This window comes from Polypterus senegalus, chromosome 11 (assembly GCF_016835505.1).
Source record: "Polypterus senegalus isolate Bchr_013 chromosome 11, ASM1683550v1, whole genome shotgun sequence".
Lineage (NCBI taxonomy): Eukaryota > Metazoa > Chordata > Cladistia > Polypteriformes > Polypteridae > Polypterus > Polypterus senegalus.
The window spans coordinates 140,101,592-140,119,937 of record NC_053164.1 but is presented as its reverse complement, the minus strand read 5'-3'; the positions used below and the strand labels follow the sequence as shown (position 1 = coordinate 140,119,937).

General features: G+C 39.1%; 1 protein-coding gene across 2 annotated transcripts in view; it reads left to right on the top strand.

Annotated features, from left to right (window-relative positions):
* The first annotated feature begins 3,676 nt into the window (after positions 1 to 3,676).
* Positions 3,677 to 18,346, top strand: part of LOC120539535 (E3 ubiquitin-protein ligase TRIM47-like) — a 78,326-nt gene continuing 63,656 nt past the window's right edge. The window contains exon 1 of one of the 2 annotated variants that reach the window (XM_039769687.1): positions 3,677 to 3,786. The gene's annotated coding sequence lies outside the window, so the exon portion shown is untranslated. Of the gene's footprint in view, positions 3,787 to 11,236; positions 11,389 to 18,346 lie in introns of those variants that run through there. The other variant, XM_039769688.1, reaches the window with a different exon arrangement.

The following is an 18,346-nucleotide window of genomic DNA, read 5'->3' as shown; positions in this document are numbered from 1 at the left end:
AATGCTTTTATTAGGTGAATATGGGCCGGGATGTGGAGTATTTTGTAAGGCCTGTCCCAACTGTCAAGTAGTTTCTGATCACAGACCCGCTAGTGCACCCTTTGTACCGATGCCTATTTTAGACATCCCCTTTGAGAGGGTCGGATTAGATATTGTTGGCCCACTTTCCAGGAGTAAAAGCAGCTTTCAGTATATGCTCATGTTTATTGATTACACCACAAGATACACAGAAGTAACAGTGCTGCGATGGGTGGATGCCCAAACTATTGCAAAAGCACGCTCGGATATGTTCACACATAGGGTGGTCCAGATCTAATTATGCAATTTTCATTACGTTCTAACTTATTAAGTTTATACATAGCTTGTATCCAACTGAATGGAGAACAAGTGGAACATTACATGGAAAATCAGTGAATTAATACAATGCAAGTCCATTTTCATTTATTACAAGAAATTTCGAACAATTCTTTTGTCTTGTATTGTATTTTTTTCCTGCATTGCATTAAAAGTTGCATAATTAGATCTGGACCACCCTATATTGGTATCCTTCGCGAGATTCTCACTAATCAGGGCACACCCTTTATGTCTCGCATCATGAAGCAGTTATTCAAAAGTTTCAGAATTACGCAATTACACTCCCAGACTGAGTACGGTATTAGGGATGATTTATCTGACACCCAGAAAGCAGATTTGCTATCACAAATTGAGGCCAGACGATGATTGCAAAACACAGGATTGGGCCAGACGATGATTGCAAAACACAGGATTGTGTTACTATACAGGTGCCCCTGTATCACCTACCAGAGGTAACAAGGAAAGTGATACATGAGTATGTCTAACAGATGTTCCACTTAGGCATTATTCAGCCAAGCACAAGTGAGTGACAGAGCCCAATTGTACTTGTCTCAAAGTTCGACGGTTCAGTTTGGTTCTGTATTGATTTTAGGTTTGATGCATACCCTATGCCGCGTTTGGACGAATTTGTTGGAAAAGTTCGGGCAGGCTTCATATGACTCCGCCCTTGACCTCACAAAGGGTCATTGGCAGTTCCCCTTGGAGGAGTCTAGTTGTGAGAAGACCACATTCACCACTCCGTACGGGCTGTTTGAATTTACAGAACTCCTTTTTGGTCTCCATGGTGCACCACTGACCTTTCAGCAAATGATGGACCGGATCCTGCATCCACATTTCGCACATGCCTATCTTGACGATGTGGTCATTTTCAGTTATGACTGGGAATCTCATCTCGTCGAGCTTCGGGTGGTGCTTGACGCTTTACGACTGGCAGGGTTGATGGCCAGAGTACAAGCTGGGTACGTTGGAAACCCACTATGTGGGATACTCTATGGGAAAGAGTTTACTTAACCCTCAAATGGACAAGGTGGGGGAGCTGCTGGCATATCCCCATCCCAAAACGCAGAGGCCAGTTTGTGCCTTCCTTGGGTTCACAGGGTATTAGAGGCGGTTCATTCCCAATTTTGCGCATCAGGCCACTCCCATCACTGACTTGACAAAAGACAGAAAGAATCGTAGTGAGAGAGCTTTCGCAGACCTAAAAGCCACTTTATCATCATTCCCGGTTTTGCGCAATCCAGACTTTTCAAAGGAATTTATTCTGCAAACGGATGCTAGTGCTTTCGGTTTAGGAGCGGTGCTCTCACAATGTTTTGAGGGGGGAGAACAACCCATCATGATTCACTCCCCCTCCCCCAAATAAACAACACTCTGAAGAGCGTCCCACACACAAACACACACTCATCCACAACTCACTATGCACATTGTTAGGGAGGTAGGAGGGAAACCAACACTAACATGGGGAGAATGGGCAATGACAACAACCTAGAATGATGGGTATGTGAGACAGAAACCCTAACCACTGCATCATTGTGTTGTCTTTTAAAGAAATCCAAATGCAAGCAATCACTCAGGCTGAAATTTCCAAAGGATAGCAAGCAGTGGCTCAGAATGCTCAGTTAATCGTCCCCCACAATCAACATCAGCATGAAGGCAACCTTAAAAAAATCGCAAAAATCATTAAACAACAAACAAATGGTATCACGAAAAAGATATAAAATAACAAAATAAAACAAAAATACATAACAAAGTTAGAAAAGCATTACATTAACAGAACAAAATTCAGTACACATTTTCTAGACGTTTAAAGTTGTACAAGTTTTGTCAGGTTGTAAAAACTGAAACAAAAGACTCACAAATTAAAAGCAGGTTGTGAACGCACGGTCAAGTTCCTAATTAACTAATAAGGAAATTTAGAATGTGTAAAGTAAAACCTCAGTCTTCAGAGATGCCTAGATATGTTAACTTTAAGTCATTGTGAAGAGTGGAAAAAAGATATGGACAGTAAGTAAGAGCTGGGAATGTGAGGTCAGCCATCAGGTGGCTTTTTCTGAAGGAATCATAAAGACTTCCCCTTCCTGGACACTTTTATTCCATTTTATATTCTAATGAGGACGACAGGTTCTTTCGGCTGCTCCCACTACTGATTGCCACAGCAGATCATCTTCTTCCATATTCTTCTGTCCTCTGCATCTTGTTCTGTTACACCCATCACCTGCATGTCCTCTCTCACCACATCCATAAACCTTCTCCTATGCCTTCTTCTTTTCCCGTTGCCTGGCAGCTCCATCCTTAACATCCTTCTCCAATGTAGACATCCATCCATCCATTACCCAACCCGCTATATCCTAACTACAGGGTCACGGGGGTCTGCTGGAGCCAATCCCAGCCAACACAGGGCATAAGGCAGGAAAAAAAACCCGGGCAGAGGGCGCCAGCCCACTTCAGCCAATGTAGACATATCTGAGTAAATGTTATAATGCTACGAAAAGTGAAATGCAAGATTCATAGATGAAATTAGGGGTATGAAAGCAAGCTTGAATTAAATGGGGTGAATTTTTTTTTTTTTTTTTTAAGAGTGTAATTTTTTTCTGCATTTACTTGCTGTATATTTGATAATTAAAGTGCAGTGTTGTTAAACTACACTAAGAAAAATGCCATTTAAGTATGACATACGGTATGTCATGAGCTTCAAATTGGTTATTTTGGACATTCTTTATATGCTGTAAATATAGAAAAAAAGTACAAAAAAGTGTACTATTTCACAAACAGTCCTCCATATATTATATTTATGTGTCTGGGAGACTTTTATTTTACAGTTCTGGAATGTTAACTTTGAAATGTCCTAATCATCTGAGGTGACAAGCTATTGTGACAGATTCCAGAAACTGTTACTTTTAGACACACGTTTAGTGTTAAGTCATGCAGTCAGTCATTTTCTAACCCACTTAGACCTCAACAGGGTTGTGGAGATCTGCTAGAGCCTATCCCAGCTAGCATAGGGCAATACACACACACACACACACATAAGCGCCAATTTAGGATATGTCGGGTAAATTAGGAGCTGAGGAAAGACATTTACTTTCAATTAAACTAAAATATTCTTGTATTGCTTTCTGATTTAATTTCAAGAGTACAAGCTTGCCATTGCCATGACTATAATACGTGATTTATGACTAAAATATTTACACATAGTTAGCTATATAAAAAGGAAAAGGCTATGAATGGCCATTCATATTCTATATTTTTGTATCAATGTTCTGTATTATATTCTGATAAATTTTGCCAATGTTTTGTGTTTTGCATTAAATTTTAGAAAAAATGAACTCTTGAAAGGAGAAGAAATGGAAGGATCAGAAGTGACAGAAATCCCAGTACCTGTGATACTTACTGCTACTTCTGTTTCATAACTACACTAATTTTAATCTGACGGTGAGTTTCTTGATGTGTGAGCACATATGTGCATTGCTGTGGATGAGCTGACCATAACGCATCATTATGTTCTGATTGTGACTGACATTTTAGCTGGGGGACCGTGAAACGATAACAGATACAACGTCTGCTTGAGTTCTGGTGCTCTGAAATTTGATCACACTTTATCGGGACATCCTACTATTAGAAACTTTACTGTGAATGAGGTATTACTTTTGTTAAAAAAGAAGCTTTAGAGTTGGTAATCTAATATATAAAGTTGAAAGTGTTTGTCCAGTATGCAAATTCTCATAGTTGAACCAAATTCTGCATTGTTTTTACATTTGTGCAGAGGAGTATCATAGGTGCTGTTTCGTACCAAGGTATCGTCGTGGCCCCCCACCTCAGACAGTGTCGGGTACCCCTGTTTGTTTGTCAGATATACAAATCCACACTGTCTCCACTAAGATTGTGTGCAGATCCTCTATTTGTACAGGGGAACATCATAGGCTATGTTTCATTCTGAAATTAAATTTGTGCCCCCACCCTAAGCACTCCCGTTAATATGAAAATTTTTGTTTTTGAGTTAGAATTTAACTTTTTTATCATTGTCCATTTTGTGTACATTAATGGTGGTGCTGAGCATGTGCAGACATTTAGAGGAAGCTGTTTTGATAAGCAGAGTCTACTGTAGGGCTACCCAGGTTTAAGAGGGTTTGAGAGTGTAAGGATGGATGGATGTATTATTTGACCTTGCAGGGCATTAAGGAGAGAATGTTGAACGCATATGGAATGTCAAGATAACTTGACATTAATAGGATGGGAAGTGCATTTGAAGCAGAAGACACTTCTTCACACCTACATGTGAAAAAAGTTACGTAGTTTCAAGTGAAGATTTTAACCACTTTTAAAAAGTACCTGGATGACATGTGAGAAGAGGGCAATTTACTATTAGGCAATCACATTAAAATAATTGTATAACATCACTTGCACAAAGGTTTGTCGTCTTGTCAACTTTGCTGCTTCGTACCCATCTTAGAATTTGGATGCCTTCTCTCAATGATGGCATCTTTTAACAGGTTTTACTCTCTTTAGCTTCTGTCTCTCTCTCATTCAAACTTACAGACTTGGAACTCTCAAACTCTGTAAATATTTCTAAATTATTTTGTTAGGCTGTTAGGTTAAATTCATACATTAGTTGACCACAACGAGAGCATTATGGAAATACTTCGTTGTTCTGGATTCATTGTAGGTTTTGCCTTCAGGGCTGGATTAAGCATGTTATTTTTGTAATTTTCATTATGCAATGAAGCAAGAACTGCGGTGGGCTGGTGCCCTGCCCGGGGTTTGTTTCCTGCCTTGCACCCTGTGTTGTCTGGGATTAGCTCCAGCAGACCCCCGTGACCCTGTAGTTAGGATATAGCGGGTTGGATAATGACTGGGTGGATGGATGAAGCAAGAAAGGATGAAAAAATATGATAAGGGATATATATATATATACAGTTAGGTCCATAAATATTTGTACAGAGACAACTTTTTTTCTAATTTTGGTTCTGTACATTACCACAATGAATTTTAAATGAAACAAATCAGATGCAGTTGAAGTGCAACTCAAAACGATTGAATAAAAATGTGAAGCAACTAAAGCATTTTTTAACACAATCCCTTTATTTCAGGGGCTCAAAAGTAATTGGACAAATTAAATAACTGGAAATAAAATGTTCATTTCTAATACTTGGTTGAAAACCCTTTGCTGGCAATGACAGCCTGAATGCTGGGTTTCCTCCGTTTTAATGTCTTGAACTCATGGACATCACCAGATGCTGGGTTTCCTCCGTTTTAATGCTCTGCCAGGCCTTTACTGCAGCTGATTTCAGTTGCTGTTTGTTTGTGGGCCTTTCTGTCCGAAGTTTAGTCTGCAACAAGTGAAATTTAATTGGGTTAAGATCAGGTGACTGACTTGGCCATTCAAGAATTTTCCACTTCTCTGCTTTAATAAACTCCTGGGTTGCTTTGGCTGTATGTTTTGGGTCATTGTCCATCTGTATCATGAAACGCCGCCCAATCAATTTGACTGCATTTAGCTGGATTTGAGCAGACAGTATGTCTCTGAACACCTCAGAATTCATTTGGCTGCTTCTGTCCTGTGTCACATCATCAATAAACACTAGTGTCCCAGTGCCACTGGCAGCCATGCACGCCAAGCCATCACACTGCCTCCACCGTGTTTTACAGATGATGTGGTATGCTTTGGATAATGAGCTGTTCCACGCCTTCTCCATTCTTTTTTCTTGCCATCATTCTGGTAGAGGTTGATCTTGGTTTCATCTGTCCAAAGAATGTTTTTCCAGAACTGTGCTGGCTTTTTTAGATGTTCTTTAGCAAAGTCCAATCTAGCCTTTCTATTCTTGAGGCTTATGAGTGGCTTGCACCTTGCAGTGCACCCTCTGTATTTACTTTCATGCAGTCTTCTCTTTATGGTAGACTTGGATATCGATACACCGACCCTCTGGAGAGTGTTGTTCACTTGGTTGGCTGTTGTGAAGGGGTTTCTCTTTACCATGGAAATGATTCTGCGATCATCCACCACTGTTGTCTTCTGTGGATGTCCAGGTCTTTTTGTTGCTGAGTTCACCAGTGCTTGCGTTCTTTCTCAGGATGTACCAAACTGTAGATTTTGCCACTCGTAATATTGTAGCAATTTCTCGGATGGGTTTTTTCTGTTTTCGCAGCTTAAGGATGGCTTCTTTCACCTGCATGGAGAGCTCCTTTGACCGCATGTTGTCTGTTCACAGCAAAATCTTCCACATGCAAGCACCACACCTCAAATCAACTCCAGGCCTTTTATCTGCTTAATTGATAATGAAATAACGATGGACTTGAACACACCTGCCCATGAAATAGCCTTTGAGTCGATTGTCCAATTACTTTTGAGCCCCTGAAATAAAGGGATTGTGTTAAAAAATACTTTAGTTGCCTCACATTTTTATGCAATCGTTTTGTTTAACCCACTGAATTAAAGTTGAAAGTCTGCACTTTAACTGCATCTGAGTTGTTTCATTTAAAATTCATTGTGGTAATGTACAGAACCAAAATTAGAAAAAAGTTGTCTCTGTCCAAATATTTATGGACCTAACTGTATATGTCTGTAGTCTTATTATATGCAATTCAATTATATAATATCCCCTTTCTATTTTAAGCTATTGTTGCAATTTACCTGTATACACAAATTCTGCACAGATTCTACATGTGTACAGGAGAGTATCATAGTTGCTGTTTCGAACCAAAGTATAGTCATGCCCAAAGTGTCGGGAGCCTAAGTTTGTGTTTTTCAGGAATACAAATCTAAACTGTCCATAGCTTTAGATATTAATGATTACTAATAAAATTGGTCTACAAAACCTAATGTAGCCCACCAGTTTTATATAAATAAATGGTCCTTTTTCAAGAAAGGAAAACAATGTAACATTGGTTTGCATGGCATTACGATTACTGTCTCCTATGCCAATGTTAATTATAACTGCCCACTTGTTAAGGTTCTTTTCAATTCCAATTGTTGCAATCAGGTCACAGGCAAAAGGATTCAAGAATAAAATGCCACCACTTAAAATCCTCCTTACATTTTGGGGGTGAAATGTTATCATTTGAATCAATCATTAGTCAATTCAAAATGCTGATTTAATATTCATGCCTAACATGTTCGATCTCATATTTTACAGTAAATGCTTACTGTTACATTATATTTATTTGTAATAAGTTTGTGATGTGTTTTTAATGTCTTGTTGTGGTGTCTCTAAAACCTGCTGAGTAATAAAACTTAACTACTGAGACAAAACTTAACTGAATTTAAAAGCGAAAATATTGTCTAATTATAGACCAGAATTAAAACAGAATCAAATAGTTCAGTTTATGATTAACATCACATGAACAGAATGCAGTGAAATTCTTACTTACAAGTCTAATCAAATCACTACCATTGTTTCTGTGTATACTCATTATCTAATGTAAAAATTTTTATTCACCCATATTGATACATTGCCAGTTAATTTTTATAACTTTAAAAATATGAAATACACTTTTTCAGATGTTTATCGAATAAATAAATGGTAAGTTTAAAAATTACTAAAGTGAAAGATATGGGAACAATGTTGCTCAAAAAAAGAGAATGAAATGATCAGAAAAATCAGTTAGCATAAAGATATATATAAATGGTAAATGCATTTAACTAGCATACTATTTACAATTAAACTGGCCAACAATGTGACTGTGTTAAAAATTATCAGGGCAAGGGTACAAAAATATTTACGGATGTCTGCGTTAGTATTTTCAGAAATATTAGCCTAGGTTTTGAACACAAACGTGAAATATTAGATTTGTCAAAAAATGGGGTGATGCTTCTTTAGATTTTTTAATAATGAAATTGTCCTTTCATAAAGATACCGTTCAGACTCAATGAGTTATTATCCGACAATACACAATAAACATCTTGTTATATTTAAATTAATAGTTGTCCTAATTAGTCCCTTAACATTTGTTCAGAAATATTTCTGTCACCCTTTTTTACAAGTGTAGCTCAAGCTACTCTACAAAGAAATAGTTACAAAGAATATTGAGGGCATTATAAAAGTAAATAAGAAGCAAATTGAGATATCCTTGTCCTTTTTAATAATTAAATTGCATAGTAAAATGGACAAGGAGAAAGGCAAACTTGCAGCCATCAAGTGTACTGGAGATAATAAACCTCTGGAGGTCCAAGGCCAGCTCAGCCCCCTCTGCACATCTCAACATACACATAAATGTGGCTGTCTCAGTCCAATCATAATTCCATTTCAGGATGTCTTGTGAACTTTTCTTCTCTCCGGCATCACAGGCAGTTGGAGTTGACTTAACAGATGACAGAAATGTAGGGCAGGTACCACTGCAACAAAATGGAAAAAGAAAATGGCGAAAAAACAATTATAATCTATTACAACCGATGCAAGTAATTAAAAAAGGCAAATTATCAAAGTGGGCTTGTTGAAGTTGTTTGAAATGCTTGATATTTGTATCCTGGCATTTGTCTATTGGCAAAGCATTCCAGATTTTCATTGTGTGAGTACAGAAAGCTGCCTTGCCAGGTTTTATGCTATGATCTTGGAATAAAAAGCAAAGCAATCTCTGAGGAGCCAACTGCAAACTGAGAAATGCATAGGGACAAACACCCCAAAATACAGGCAGGGTCTACAGAGCTCATAAGCCTTATATATAATTATTAATACTTTGCAATCAATCGTACATGAAACAGGCAGCCAGTGCAATGAGACTGAGATGGTTTTCAGTGGTTGAGGAAAAAAAAAGCCAGATACCTCTGATCACTTGGAATCAGGTACAGTAGACCCAGACCAGAGAATGAGATGGAGGATTCTGGAGGTGCCGGGCAAGAGGGCCACCCACTACTTCAACATGGCACACATCTGTCCCTTCTTTTTCTTTTTAACTGCTGCCCCATAACACACCTAGACTCTTCCGCCTCACTATAACCTTTAGAAAGATAAACACAGTAGATAAATGATGTTCATGTACTTAGTTCCAACATTAATAAAGTGTACCCTTAATTCTTGTTCTGCCTCCTTTCTTGGTACACACGTAAAACCATCAAAATTGATAATGGTCTGCTTAGAGTAAAATCTAACTAATATTTTTTTTTAAGTTACTGTACTTTGGTTTATATTTGGATTTTGAAATAACTCTGACTTAACTGTCATTACATGTGGCATCATTTTTTCCTTTATATTACATATACAGTAGACACTGTATTCAAATCTCTGTATATCTGCACTTCTAATATGATGTGCTCTGGTGCCGTTGCTTACAAACAGACATCTTAGTTTTTTTCTCCTGCCTTAGTTTTGTTTAGGCTAAAATTAAGTCTCGGTTCTTTCAAAATCCATCAACAAAGCACAACTTAAGAAAATAAATGTTACAGTATTTTGCAACATAGAACAACATCCCTGTTTTGTGACTGTTGGTACTGATGAGAATCACAGTGTTGGTGAGGATTCACACACTGAGGCTTTCCTGTCTAAAATTAAAAAGCCAGTGTTAGTTACTAGACCGTATATGCAAACTTACAGGGCAGTATTCAAGCCAGGAAAACATTATCAAATGATCAAATAATAAATATGGGAAGTCTTAGCAGGAATTATGCACAAATTACTTATAAAACTAAAAGCCTCAGTAGTCTTATCTCTAGAAATAGCACATCTAAGATGAACTGCACCATCATCTCGAAATGAGAATCTTAAAAGCAGAAGAAAATGACATCCAGTTGTGTCTTGGAGTTCGGTATACAGGCATCTATCTGTTCAGCCATTTGGAAGACTGATTACTACTGAGCAAGAAAAAAAGGGCACTGTTTTTCTAACTGTAGCAATAAGAAGTCATTTATTAATAATAAGCAACTCCTCTCCCATTATAGTTCAGTTAAATGTATGTGTGTGTATTCCTCCTAAACCAACAGCTTAAACGATAAGTTCACATGTCACAACTGCAGGTGCCCAGCCCTGCCACTGTTCCACATCAGACCCACACCACACTTCACTGATGGCTTTGGAGGGCACACTTTAAACCAGTCTTAGTGTCAGGCGTGCACTTCTAATTCTAGTCCTAATTCGACCCCTAGACTTCATTGTTTTTCTTAAGAGCAGAAATTGTGGACAAATGTTAAAAACATATCAGCAAATGTTAATAGGATGTTAAAAATGTGACATTTATCCATTAATCATAATACAGAAAATATTGTTATTTTTACCTTTAAACCACCAGATTACGAAAACCGTATTACCACTGAAAATTAAAATCCATATTGCCCTTTTTTCTCAATACGTTATACATACAAAACGCTGCACGTATGTCATAATGTAAAAAAATGACAAAGTTCACAAACACACATCGCATTTCATTTCAAGCCTCTTCGTTCGATTGGAGTTAAAACTTTCAGGTGACAAATATACTTTCTAGGCGTTATGGACTTCAAATGTTGCTATCTTTTTAAGTAAGAAGCGACTTTCCACTTCCAGAGGGAGACAAACTCGCAAGAGAAATTCAAATCTGGAGAGTGACGTGACGCGACTTGTAAAACATTACACATGCGCAGTACAAATCGGGCAGCGTCATAAAAGTATTAAGCATAGATATATACTGTATATATAATTCTTTGTCTATGGCTGTAAGTGCTTGCGGGAGGCAAATCGGAGCGGGACTTGTGTCGTAAAATAAGAAGCGCGGCGTGTTGTTACTGTGACGTACCCTTTACTCTGGAGTAAATGTCAGTTGTCCAACAAAAAGATAAACACTTTGTCTTCATGAAGCCGCCTAGCTGTGTGCCATTCTCATACAATAGAGGGGACCGTAGGGTTAAAAAAACTCAAAAAAAAAAACTAAAATCGGAGATTTGTCTTAAATCGAAGAAGAAGTATTTGCAAAGAAAGTTAATTTAATGCTTTATACTTGGGTAACCTGGGTCAGATATCTTAATTTTGCATTAAAAGGTCAGGGAACCCAGGCACGAACTGGACCAGTCCAAGTGGCACTATAAAACTCCTTCCCAATATTTAACACATCCCAGTCTGGTGAGGTGAGGAGGTTAGTGTTTTCTGTACACAACTTGTAACTAATGAAAAATATTTTCGCTTACTGCAAGAATTTTTAAATTATTAATTATTTATCATTTTATACTAGTTAGAGTTGTTCATTTAAATTAAAAGATGTAATTATTATGACATTAAAACTTCTCTATTTACTGTAACATGTAATGGAATCTGTTACTAGAATTTAATATTGATGTAAATGCTGCTTTGTAAAATGTAAAGATTACTTCAGCTGCCTGAAGAGGATCTGTGTTAAACTCATTAACATTTTATCAGGTAAACAGTTTTCATTTTATTTAAAAAGTAGTTCCCCACTGGATGACTATTCTTTGTCTCTGGTGCCCGTGTACTTTTAAATGGACTTTACTGCCATTGCACTGCATGCTCTTTTTGTGGCCTGGTGTTTGCATACATAGCCATAGCTCCTGACTCTAGAAAGTAACACTTTATTCTCATTGTAATGTAAAAATTCGTTATTCATAATTTAAAAAAAAAAAAAGCCTAAAGCTTCTGAATGTTAACTGTTCTGTACTTGCACTTGTTAATTCATTTTCTGATGTGGATTATTCTGTTATAGAGATACATTGGCTGGTGTAGTTAGTATTGTGAATTGAGCAGGGCTACAACTAAATAGGACACACTCCGTTCACTCCGCCATGCCAAGTTAAAGTTGCCAGTCTAACTTTCAAGACTTTGGCATGTGGGTAAAAAATGCTAATTTGTGTCATTCACACACATTCACTGACTCCCAATTATTACCAATTTGTATACTTTGTGTGAAACGTTTTTTTAAAAAAAACAAACTTTATTCTGAGTTATTGCAGTTAATATAAAGAATGGCCAAAGCTGTCATTGGTAGGAGATTCAGGTTAGATTTATTTCAGCTCGGAGTTTTTTTTTTAATCCATTTTAAATGTTTTGTCTGTGACTTGCAGAACAGTACTATTTTTATAAATTTCTCAACAGCATTATAGTTCATTGTCTAGCTTAACAAATAGTTTTATCTGTGATTTACAGAAATAGAAATTTTACATTTTATTCTCTGCTATATGACTTGAATTTGGATCTTTTTTTTTTTTTTTTACAAATTTCAGCTTTGAGTTGATTGGCATGGCTTGCCTTGTTTTTTCATTCATGCGTTTAGTGAAAATTAGTCTGTAAACAGTGGAACAAATAAACCACGTGAGATGAGAACCAGGAACCAACCGTAAGCTTTCTGAATCAGGAAAGACCAACCATGGCTGGCATAATACTAACAGTTGTGGCAACATCACAAAAATCAGTCAGGCTGTAGCTTTCTAATTCAGTTCATTTTATATAGCACATAACACCATTGCAAAGTGATATAAAAATGTGTCAAGAGTAAAAGTTCAAGGTCTCCAGTGCCAAACAATATTTAAATTATTTGTACGTCACAAGGGAACAGAATGAGACACTAGAAAGAGCCTACAAAAAATAATAAATGACCGGAATGTACATGCAAGAAGACTGATAGAAGATTTAACATAACAGTACTGTAAACAGTGCACAATTCATTTTCTGAAAAGAACGGCTAATTTCATTATAGGATTATTATGGATGTTAGAGCTTAGTTAGATGTATAGATGAAGAAAGAAAGAAGGAACAAACATCCCTGGATGTGACACCCAGTCATTTACAAAAATTGGAGGGGTGGATTTGAGATAGCACGTGGAGGCCATATGTCAATCGTTCACTTCACATCTGTTGTTCTTGGCAAGGATCATTCTGACCTGATCAGATCAGGTCACCCCATCTTTTTGGAAAGGTTCCAGGTCCTCCTGAAGGATTTGCTCACATTCCCAGGCTAGTCAAGTGATGTAATTCCTTCAGCCCCCAGAACATCCAGTGCCATTGAGAATTTTTGGTCAGATCTTGCAAGCCTTGCTGTAGTGGTGCTTTTTTTTTTTTCAGTACTCTCAGCCATAGAAATTGATCAAACCCTACTACTGCCTTTGACACTGCCTCCTCTGGGCATATCTGTTACAGTTAGGAGTTCCTTGCTCTTTCCATCTCTCAATGACATTTTAAGTTGAGGTAAAATATGTAGCTGCGTCATTTCTAAGTTTCCAAAATCAAGTAGCTACTGAGTTGGCAAGATAAGATCCTTTGACATGAGTCAAAAGCATAATAAAAGAAATTTTTCAGTCTAATAAAGTTTATTTTAAAAGTTTAGTGAAAGATGAGGAAAAAAAAGTTATTACATAGGATAAATGGCAAAAAGAGAAAAAAAGGTTTCTTCTGCAATCTTAGCTTTTTCTTCTTAAACTTCAGTTACTTTCAATACTTAAAAGTTGTGTTATTTCTCTGTGGCAAACGTAACATTGTGTTGGAAAAGTGACTGTTCACTTGCTACCTAGTATATCCTGCCCCTTGACAGGTGGCATGCCAACAGGATAATGAATGTTATTCACCTCTTAGTGGTTTTAATATTGTGGCTTATTGGTGTGTGTGCCTTTATATTGTAAGTGCCATATGGGATGGACAGGCATCCCAACCAGGACAGGGCAAGATTCTTTCCCCAGATGGGAGGCCCCAGGTAGATGGATGGATGTCCCGGCCAAGAGAGAAGGCTCTGCCTGGAAGGGAAGCCCCAGGCAGATTGACAGGCATCCCAACAGGATGTACTTACAGTACCATCCCTGGTCCTAATAAAAGGGAAGGACAGAGAAGGACTGTTTATTCTCCCAGAGTCCTAAATGGCAGCAACCCTGGATATCGATACGAGCAGGGAATTGTAGTCCAGTAGTGCAGCCCTACTGCTGCAGGGAGTTATTCCTACTGTTTGGGACTTCCATATGACTCAAAAGTTTTTTCCAACGGGCAACATCCTGGCAACAGAAGTACTCCCGCGTCCTCAATAAAAGAGACTGCACCTCCTTGTCCAGGCAAGTCGGAGCTGGGAGTGGAGACAGGCAACAGTCAGAGGAGAAACAGTATGGTGAAAAGAGAGGGCAAGAGAAAGAAAAAGAGAAACATGGTTTAATTGTTTTACAAGGTATTTTGTAATTATTATCCCTTTGATTTGAACCCAGCACTGTGTATGTATGTTTGTGCTTGGAGTTTGGGGCTCTGTGATGCCCCCTAGCCTTCACAATAAAATGTTTAATATATATATATATATAAAGTCAAGTCAAGTTAGGGAGCATGCACTGGTACAGTGCGTTGCCGCACCCACTACACGTTGAAACAGCTCAGGATCCCGGTTGGCAACCCCCCAGGCAGACACGCGGTCCAGTCTTACTATCCAGAAATGACCCTCTATCTGCTGCAGCCAGATGTTATGTGGGCGACCCCTTGGTCTGGTCCAGCCACTTGGGTCCCCGCCAATAGGGGATCTTATGAGCTGGATCACCCTCAGGGAATCGCGCCACATGGCCATAGTGCCGTAACTGACGCTCCCTCACAATGCAGGTAATGTGTCTCATTCGGGACTCCATGGGCAACCGCTCATTCGACACAAAGTCAAACCAATGGTACCCAAGGATTTTCTGGATAGGCACAGTACCAAACTGTGTGCTGACTCATTAGAAACTGCCTGGTCTTTGAGTCTGGCCAAGTCCAGGCTCATTTTCCTAGTTTGTGGTAACCTACTGGACCTAAGCTAGATCCTAAGAGTAGCAACAACAAGTCTATGGTCAGAATTCACAAACTGGGCACTTCTTTAGACCCTGCAGTTTTGCAAGCGCCTCCAGCATCTGCCCACGACTATGTGATCGATCTCCTTCACTGCACCACCTGTACTGAAGTCCCAAGTCCAACGATGTGGTTCAGGGCGCTGGAACCAGGATCCAGCAATTCGCAGGCCCTGACCACCCATGGGAAGTGAGACAATCTTCATAGCCAGCCCTGTCAGTCCCAGTGGCTGCACTGAAGTCGTTCATGACCAGACGAGTGTCACCTCATGGGCACCCATCAACCACCGAGCAAAGCTGCAAATAAAATGTCTCCTTTGCCAAGACATTACTCGCCACGGTCAGAGCATACACTGAGACAACAGACAAGGCACCCACGGAGTCCCATATACAGTATATAGGGTCTAGGAATCAATTAAAAAATGTATAAAAAAAAATAACTAATTGCATAAATGTATGTCATTCGCTTTCCGGGTCCTTCCTGCGTGGAGTTTGCATGTTCTCCCCGTGTCTGCGTGGGTTTCCTCCGGGCGCTCCGGTTTTTTCCCACAGTCCAAAGACATGCAGGTTAGGTGGATTGGCAATTCTAAATTGACCCTAGTGTGTGCTTGGTGTGTGAGTGTGTTTTTGTGTGTCCTGCGGTGGGTTGGCACCCTGCCTGGGATTGGTTCCTGCCTTGTGCCCTGTGTTGGCTGGGATTGGCTCCAGCAGACCCCCCAAGACCCTGTATTCGGATTCAGCGGGTTGGAAAAGGGATGGATGGATGGATAAATGTATGTAATTCTTCTTCTTCTTCTTTCAAGTGCTCCCATTAGGTGTTGCCACAGTGGATCATCTTCTATATCTTTCTGTCCTCTGCATCTTGTTCTCTTATACCCATCACTTGCATTTCCTCTCTCACCACATCCATAAACCTTCTCTTAGGCCTTCCTGTTTTCCTCTTCTCTGACAGCTCATTGTACCTTAACACATTTAATTATAAAATAATACATAAAACATGAAGTAAATACCACTGAATCACAAAAAACCAATGTAGAATCAACACAAAGGAATTAAAAAAAAAGTAATGGCATAGTTTAAACTTAAACAATAACCTTATTAAACCTGAACTTTTAACAAAATACTACTTGAGCAAGTACATCCTGAGTTTGGATGCCTTCCCATAAGGCAAGTTCAAAAGAAGGCAATAAGAAAACAGGGCCAATGTATTAATTCTTGATTTGGCATAGCATATGAGGCATCTCTTAAATGGACATATGTTAAGACTTGTATTATAATTTCCAAATGCAATCCTCAATTGTTCATCACCATCAACGACTTGATAATATACTCTACACAAGTGTTTTTCAACTAGTAACACCATGGAAATAACAGTATAGTGCCCCCGGGTCCAGTCCCAAAAGAGGCATGCCCCTCAGGTGGTCAAGACCTGTCTGAAGAAGACAGGACTACTTGAAGTAGATGACAAAGCAAGTCCATGATTGCCATTTTGCATTTACAGCAGTTAGAGCACTCTAGCAGCAAGGAGATGTGCCAAGGGTCCATCTGCCTGGCGACTTTCACAGAGCAAATTGCAATCTCTGCACCCTGTCTAGCCTTTTTCGCACATCTAAGATATAATGCTTTTTCGTTTGGTAGAATTATGGTGTGCTTTGGGATTTTTTGGGTTACAAAAAGTGTGCCACCATAGAAAAAAGGTTAGAAAACACTGCTGTACTTATACTTTTGGTCCTGGCACTCTAGCAAAGATCTCCATAGCTGCAGACTCTTAAAAACTGACATAGTGCATTGCTTAGATGGTTATGTTGCATTCTTAACATAAATTAGCAAAGATAACTGCTAACTAGAATAATGGGTAAGGGATAATTATTAGTTTATTTCGTAGAATTTTGTCATTATATTAGAGCAGTCTGCACTGTAAGCTTCCTGGCAGACCTGCGAGTTAAATGCTGAGATGCTACAGACTTGTTTTGGTTTTAGTGCCACTCAAAAGATAACCTTTCATTTTTAGTGCCAGTCATTCATAACTTATTTGGAAGACCTGCAAGTTAAATACAACTTTCTGGTTTAGTTCCACTCAAGCATAACTTATCACTTACGTGGTATGACATTAATTTGATCTTCATACAGAAACATGAAATGAAGACAGCGCAATTTTCACCTTCGCAACTTTCCTCTATTGCACCAGGACCGCCAAAGACTCACCCTCCCCAACCCCTTTACTTCTGATCCCCTGCACCTATGTCAGTATGTATAAATCAAGAACAAGAAAATGAACCCCAGTGCTATGTATTGACCTGTGGTATATCGTTGTGAACTGTGTAATATGAAATTTTAAACTTTTAAATTAAAATATACTATTTATGAAATTTTTAAAGGTAGTGTATAAACACCATACTGGATGTGTATGTAATTCTTTAGATGCACACTTTTTTTTATTGTTTCGTAATATTAAATATATATATATATATATTTATTGTGATAAAACAAGACTTCAGACATGATAACGGTTTGGGGCAGCCACCCATATAATATGTTCCTGGCTGCAAAAGTAAAGAATTGTAAGACCAGAGTAGTTTACAAAACTTGAGTCCAAAACAGAACTGAAGTCCAGTGGAGGGGAAAGAGGCTTTATATGGAGTCAGGGGGAAGTGATGTTGTCCTCATGGCCGGAACCGGAAATGATGTCATACTCGGGGCACGGACTGGAAGTGACGTGCTCTGAGTTAAGGCACCGGCTACTGGTGGATTTCCAGGGAAAGGTCTGCAGGAGACATAAGAGTCAGTGCACCCCACTGCCCCCATGTCGGACGTGTTAACAGTATTCTTTAAGCCCTTCAGATGTCTCCTATTGACAGGTGTATGACAAGGCCCATCCCCCCACTCCCCCTAGCCTTGACCCATCGGGTCGGGCGACCTGCACTGAGAGGTTGTGAGCCCAAGAGAGGGCATCAGCTTTGGCATGAAGAGACCCTATTCGATGAATGAGCGAAAACATGTATGGTTGCAGGTCAAGAAACCACCTATTGACCCGCGAGTTTGACTCCTTGTGAAGGGCCATTTAAAGGTGCATGGTCTGTCACCAAAGTGAACTCCTGGGCCCAAGAGGTACCGCAACTATGTAATTGCCCATTTAATCGCCAAAGCTCCCTTCTCCACCGCCACATACCTGGTCTCTCACTCCAACAGTTTCCGGCTCAGGTACATGATGGGGTGTTCAACATCATTGACGCCGTGGCTCATCACGGCTCCCAAGCCTGTGTCCAGGGTGTCCGTCTGAAGGACAAAAGGTAGAGAGAA